Here is a 6,762-nt window from a genome sequence, read left to right on the forward strand (position 1 = left end):
TTTATAGGCCTGTCTAATCTTTGGCAGAAAGGTAAACTTCAGGAGTGGCTTCAGTTCTGAGTTAGCAGGGTGTCCGGGGGGCCATAGCCTCAACGGTTCCTCCAGTCTCTGTCAGACCAGTAAGTCTTGTCTTTTTTGTGTGAATTTAAATTTTGTTCTACATTTTCCTCCCGCTCTGTCCGGGATTCTCTGTTGAATCCGTGTCAGCAGTCGGTGGTGGTAGTCGGGCACCATGTAGTTATTCTGGGCTCAGTCTGGAAACAATACCTTTTAATTCCTCACTTTGGGAGAAGAAAATATTACCCCTCACCTCTCATATTCTTTTTTTACCTTTTTTAACCACTCCTCACTCCTCTCTTCTCCCAGTCTCTATCAGCTGCATGTTTATTTATACATCATGGAGGCTAATATTTAAATTATGGTCATATTAACCATAGTTAATTTTCTATGATTTGTCTATAGGTAGATTGTAAAAATTGATAATCAATATAAAGTGTTTTTTTTTTTTTTTTTTGCTGCAGAGCATTTAAACCCCTTTCATATATTTGAGGAATTTTCCACCTAATCGGTCTTGAGAGGGAGGCAGATCCCTTCCTTCTTCTACTACAGAATATAGAAGATGCAAAATGTTTCGCTTCCCAGCTTCCTTTGCTGAGGTTGCATAGGCATTTACTCTAGGCAGAGCCAATCCAAAGAATTTACTAGGGTGTTTTAAATTAGGAGCAACTAGGAGTCACTAATGCAAAGGAGGAGCCCTGGTGGTGCAGTGGTTAAGAGCTCAGGCTGCTAACCAAAAGGCTGGCAGTTCAAATCCACCGGCCACTCCTTGGAAACCCTATGGGACAGTTCTACTCTGTCTTATATAGGGTTGCTATGAGTCGGAATCAACTTGACGGCAACGGGATTTTTTTTTTGATGCAAAGGAGGAGCCTGGGTGGCGCAAGCGATTTATGATCTGCTGCTAACCTAAAGGTTGACAGTTTGAACCTACCTAGTGATTCCACGAAAGAAAGGCCTGGTGAACTGCTTCCAAAAAGATTACAGCAAAGAAAACCCTATGGAGCAGTTCTACTTTGTAACACATGGGGTCACCATGAGTTGGGAGTTGACTCAACGGCAGCTAACAACAACAATGCAAAGAAGCAGGGATGATGGAATTTTTCTGACAGCAGTGGTCTTGGTGACAACACAGTTTCTGGGGTGAGAGCTGTGGGGGGAAGGGGGACAGTAGTGACAGTAGCAGTGTCCAGTGTCCAGTGGTAAGGGTCATATGGACTGTGTCATTACTTCTTAGCGGTCGTGGTGTCCTCACTGGACAGCATCGCTATGGCTGTGGCCCCTGTTGGGTAACTTTTGAAACTTCCAGTAATTCTAAGAGCCACCCAGTGTTCTTTAGATAAATTCATTTTCTGCTCAAACCAGCTAGGGTTAATTTTTGTTACTTTAATTAAGAGGTTTGACTAATATACAATTGAAAAGCCATATTATTATGGCTGTGTAAATATTGTTCACTGCCAAATCATGTTAATCTATTTCTCTATGGATTTAATGCCACACATCTACACCACCTGGCAGAGAAAGTTCCAACTATCAAGTTCAAGTGCGTTTTGTTTCTTCATACTCCACCAGTCACCTTTAAGATATCTTCAAGTATATTCAAACTCTCAGTCTACTATCTATTTTATCATGTCCCTTCTATTTTCAAGGACTCTTCTCCTGTGAGCCCATTCTCCTCCTGTTCCAAGATGAGCTGTTTATTCCCTAGGTCTTCTGAACAGCTGTCAACCTAGGCATCCCCTCTTCATAGCTCTCGTAATTTGGATTCACTCTTTCTCGGTCTTGCATTTTTCTCTTTCTTGGTTTCCTTCTTTTTTATTGAATTTAATTTTCAACTAACTTCCTAAGAGAGTGTGCATGGGAAAAAAAAGTATTCTGAATCTATATTTGATTAATAGTTTGACTGAGTATAAAATTCTAGGATATGGCAGCTATTCACAAACCCATTTCCTTCTTTTCCTGGGCTTATACCTAAACTACGTTTTTGAAGTTTCCTTATAGTTAAGTATGACGTGTAACTAAATTTCTGCCAATGAAATGTGGTGGGAACCACTTTTTCAGGCCTGGTTCACAAAAACCTCCCACATTCAATTCTCTGTGATCTTTCTCTTTCCATCAAGCGTGATACAAAAGAGCACAATGACCTTGGAAACTGCGTAGAAGAAGGAGGAGCCACAAGCTAGAATGTGCCGTATATTTTCCCCACAGTCCCTTTTTTCAGTGGTCCTTGAGTTTTTAGTTCTGGATTTTGTTTACAAAAGAAACAAATCCCAACATTTCCAAAACAAGTACCGTTGTACAGTCATAGGTCTTTATAAATCATAGAGAAAATTAGCAATTCTCTCAAACAAGTAAAAAAAAAGTTCACAGAAACATATGTCTGCTAAAAGATATGCTCAGTTTATTTAATGTCTAAATTCAATGCCCCGTTTCTTAAAAGAGCAGAAATTTTACAGCTTTAAAATGACTGTTCTTCAGTTTGGAAAATCAAAGTTAGTATATGTTATCACACAGGTATTTTACAAAGAGGTTAAATAATGCATATATTTTTAACCTTCACTAATAGATCACAGATGTTATTAAGATGCTAATAATACATTAAAATTTTAAAAGTATATGTCAAACCACTAACAAATTAAGTTTAAATAATTATGTCTGAGCAGGGAGAAATGAGTTCTGAATTTTTTTTTTTTTTAAGCCAAAAGCCTGCATATACCTAGTAATATAGAGTTCCAGCTGCCTTGGCCTGTTTTCTGATTAAGCACTGTCATGGACTGAATTGTGTCCCCCAAAAATATCTGTCAACTTGGCTGGATCATGATTGTATGATTGTGTAATTTGATGTGATTTCCTTATGTGTTGTAAACTTTGTCACTATGATGAGGTTATATGTGTTGTAAATTCTATCACTGTGATGAGGTTATACTGATGAGGTTTACAAGATTAGATAGTGTCTTAATCCAATCTCTTTTGAGATATAAAAGACAGAAGCGAGCAGAGACACATGGGAACCTCACACCACCTAGAAAGCAGTGCCGGGAGCAGAGTGTGTCCTTTGCACCAGAGGTCCCTGCGTTGAGATGCTCCCAGACCAAGGGAAAACTGATGCATCACAAGGACCTTCCTCCAGAGTCAACAGAGAGAGAGAGCCTTCTCCTGGAGCTGATGCCCTGAATTTGGACTTGTAGCCTACAGGACTGTGAGAAAATAAACTTCTCTTTGTTAAAACTATCCACTTGTGGTATTTCTGTTAGAGCAGTACTAGATGACTGAGACAAGCACCAACCCATATTAATCCGTATTCAGCCTCTCTTATAGATGAGAATGGTCACATGACATACTCTGTCAGTGAGACATGAGTGGAACAACGCAAAAATTCAGTGGCTAAAATTGGGATTTAGTTCTTGCTCATGCTACGTTTTCACTGCAGGACAATTGTGGGCTTCTCCTATGCATTGCTATGTAACCCAGACCGATGGGCACCAGCATCTGGAGCATTCTGGTTGTGCAGCAGAGAGAAAGAGCAGTCTTAATCATCTCACATCTGCAATTAGATGTTTTGCACAGAAGTTACATATGTTCACAACTCATAGGCCAGGATGACCCCCATCCAACCACAAAGGGGCCAGGAAACAATCCCACAATGTGTCCTGAAGGCAGAGAGCCACAAATGTTTGCTAAACAGCACTAATGACTACTACATCTACTGAGAAAAACCCAGGGGGAAATGAAACTCAGGTGACAGAGGCTAGTTCTCCATGATTAGCTGCCTGTCCTAATTTAGAGAATTGTCTTAGAGATGATGGAGACAGTAATCCCTTAGACTTGTGTTATAATGTATTTTTTAAATGTAATACCTGCTTATTTAAAAAATGGAGCCCTGGTGGCACAGTGGTTAAGAGCTACGGCTGCTAACCAAATGGTCAGCAGTTCAAGTCCACCACCTGCTCCTTGGAGGCCCTATGGGGCAGTTCTCTGTCCTATAGCATCACTATGAGTCGAAATCGACTCAATGGCAATGTGCGTATTTAAAAAATTGTATCCCCTTCAAATTACTTTTTTTGTTAAAGCAAGAATAGCAATAACATTTAAGACTAAATACACTGACTTCAATACTGCTGAAATAAATGATACTCTTTTAAACCTCAACATAGTTTTGTGTTATTAATAGTTTTATTTGTATATATCCTGTTTACTCAAAGACACTAACAGTTTATTATCTACATAAGAACACAATGTAAAAGAGCTATCATTAGCCACTATCTATAACATCAACTGCCATCTTAAATCTGTCTACCAGTGCAAATTTTGTTTTATTTTGTTCTATCGTTACAGTGAAATAAGGGTTCCTGTATTGATATAATTTTTTGTCCTAGATTTTCCAACATTAGAAAAGGTCAATTTTAAATTTTTCTTTGTGGAAAGGAGTAATGACCTGATGCTGATGTCACATATCTCTGAAATTAGCCATTCTTCAGCTGAACTGCATCTTCCCAGCTTATTGATGATGTCACACCAGAGTCTGTGCTGAGGAGAGTAGATCATAGGTATCGCTTCCTCCTTATCAGAATAGCCTGCCACTTTATCATGAAGGAAATTAAATTGGCTTGGCATAGTTTACTCTTTTCAAAGTTCTATTAGTTGCCCCCCCACCCCATATATATACACACACATAGATATGTGTATATGTGTATATACATATATATACACACACACATAGATATGTGTATATATACATATATATACCCGTTGCCATTGAGTCGATTCCAACTCATAGCGACCAAGGAGCAGCTGGTAGATTAGAAATGGTGGCCACTTGGTTAGCAGCCTGGACTCTTAACCACTGCACCACCAGGGCTCCGTATATATGTATCTGTTCCTCTGGTTATTTGGAAATAAATTATTTGATAGTTTATCTTAGTATCTTCCAGATAGCAAAGCTAAATAGATGATATGTAATTACCATGGCTATCTTTTATTTTCCCACTTTAAAATGCCGTTTTCCAGTCTTAGGTACTCTAGGTCCTTCATTAGCTCCAAAAGATAATAACATTCACCATATAATATATATCAGTGGTCCTCTTGAACTTGTTTTTGTTCTTATTACATATAAACTAGTAATATGTAGCAAAACCTGAAACAAGCACTAATAAGTAAGAGATACCTGTTTTGAGTCTTTCCCTAGAGACCAGCAGGGATTAAGATACTATGATAAAGGATCGTTAGCCAAAGTCATCCTGGATGGGAAAAGATCTGGCCATAGGGCTCTAAGTTCAATCATTCATTTATTCAGTCAGTCAATCATTTATTGAGTGCTTACTATGGACAAAACGTTGAACTAGATAAGGGTATGAGAAGCTCCTGCCCTCAAGAAGCTCACAGGCTAATAGAGGGAGACAGAGGAGTGAAGAAGCAGGGAACAAATGCAATGAAGGAGGATTGATGAGGGTGTGAAAGGGGCCCAAAAGGCACATCTAAAGCAGACTGGAGACCAGGGAAAGCTCCATAGAGGGGCTGTGTTTTGAAGGACAATCTAGGAATGGTCACAGCACATAAAAGGAAAGGGGAGGAACTACCAATACACCCATTCTCGCGTATCAACATGGCTGGGTTCCAAAGACCAGGTCATTATGTGCATCACATTATGCAAAAATCATTACACAGCTGCCAAATTACATCATAACATAACTTCCCAATCACTGAGAATCATGGCCTATCCAAGATGACACATAACCTTAACCATAAGAGCCAGCGTTGCGCTCTCCTCACACCTCGGCTTTCGTTCCTGCCAGACATACATCGTTAATGTGCAAAATAGTCGGATAGCAGATTTTTCACTCTTCGTAAATGTGAAATGTTGGATAATAAGATAGTCGGTAAGTGAGGAGTAGATGTAGTTCCATTATGGTGGAGCTCAGAGTGAGTGTGGGGGTGTTAGTGTAAGAGGAAACTAGAGACATAATTAGATTATAAAGGGCCTTGGGAGATACGTTAATATTTGAACTTCGTTTTAAAGCTCTAAGTGGGCAGGTAAATGACCTGGTTAGATTTAAAGTTTATAAAAATCATGCTGTTAACAGTGTGAAGCATAGCTGTTTGTGACAGAGTAAGGAATAGACTGGAGACAAGGGTAAGATCTGTAGTATTCCAAATATGAAGTGATGAGAGATTGAATTAAAACAGTGTTGGTGGGAATGAAGAAGAGGGAATAGGTTCAAGAGCTATCAGGGGATGGAAAATCTATAGACTTGTTGATCTGTTAGATATGGGGAAAGATGAGAATGGTGGACTAAAGAGGGCGTCCAGGTTGTTAGTTTGGCAACTGTGGGGGTGGTGATGCCATTCACTGAGAGAATGAAACTAAAGGAAGAACGGTGTGGGTGTGAGTGGGTGTGAGTGTGAGTGTGTGTGAGTGTGTGTGTGTGGGGGTAGTGGAGGGGTTGCTGAGAGGGATGTGATGAGTTGATTATTTGGATTAGGAGTTCAGCAGAAAGTTTCATTTATTTAAGCAGTTTTTATCATGTGTCTGGGCTAAGGCTATAAATATGGCAAAAAGATGACTTCTATAATGCACTGAAGGCATTGCAAAAAACAAGGTTCCAGAAATTGATGGAATACCAACTGAGATGTTTCAACAAATGGATGCAGCGCTGGAAGTGCTCACTTGTCTATGCCAAGAAATTTGGAAGACAGCTACCTGGCCAA

This window comes from Trichechus manatus, unplaced genomic scaffold (assembly GCF_000243295.1).
Source record: "Trichechus manatus latirostris isolate Lorelei unplaced genomic scaffold, TriManLat1.0 scaffold00067, whole genome shotgun sequence".
In the NCBI taxonomy this organism is placed as follows: Eukaryota; Metazoa; Chordata; class Mammalia; order Sirenia; family Trichechidae; genus Trichechus; species Trichechus manatus.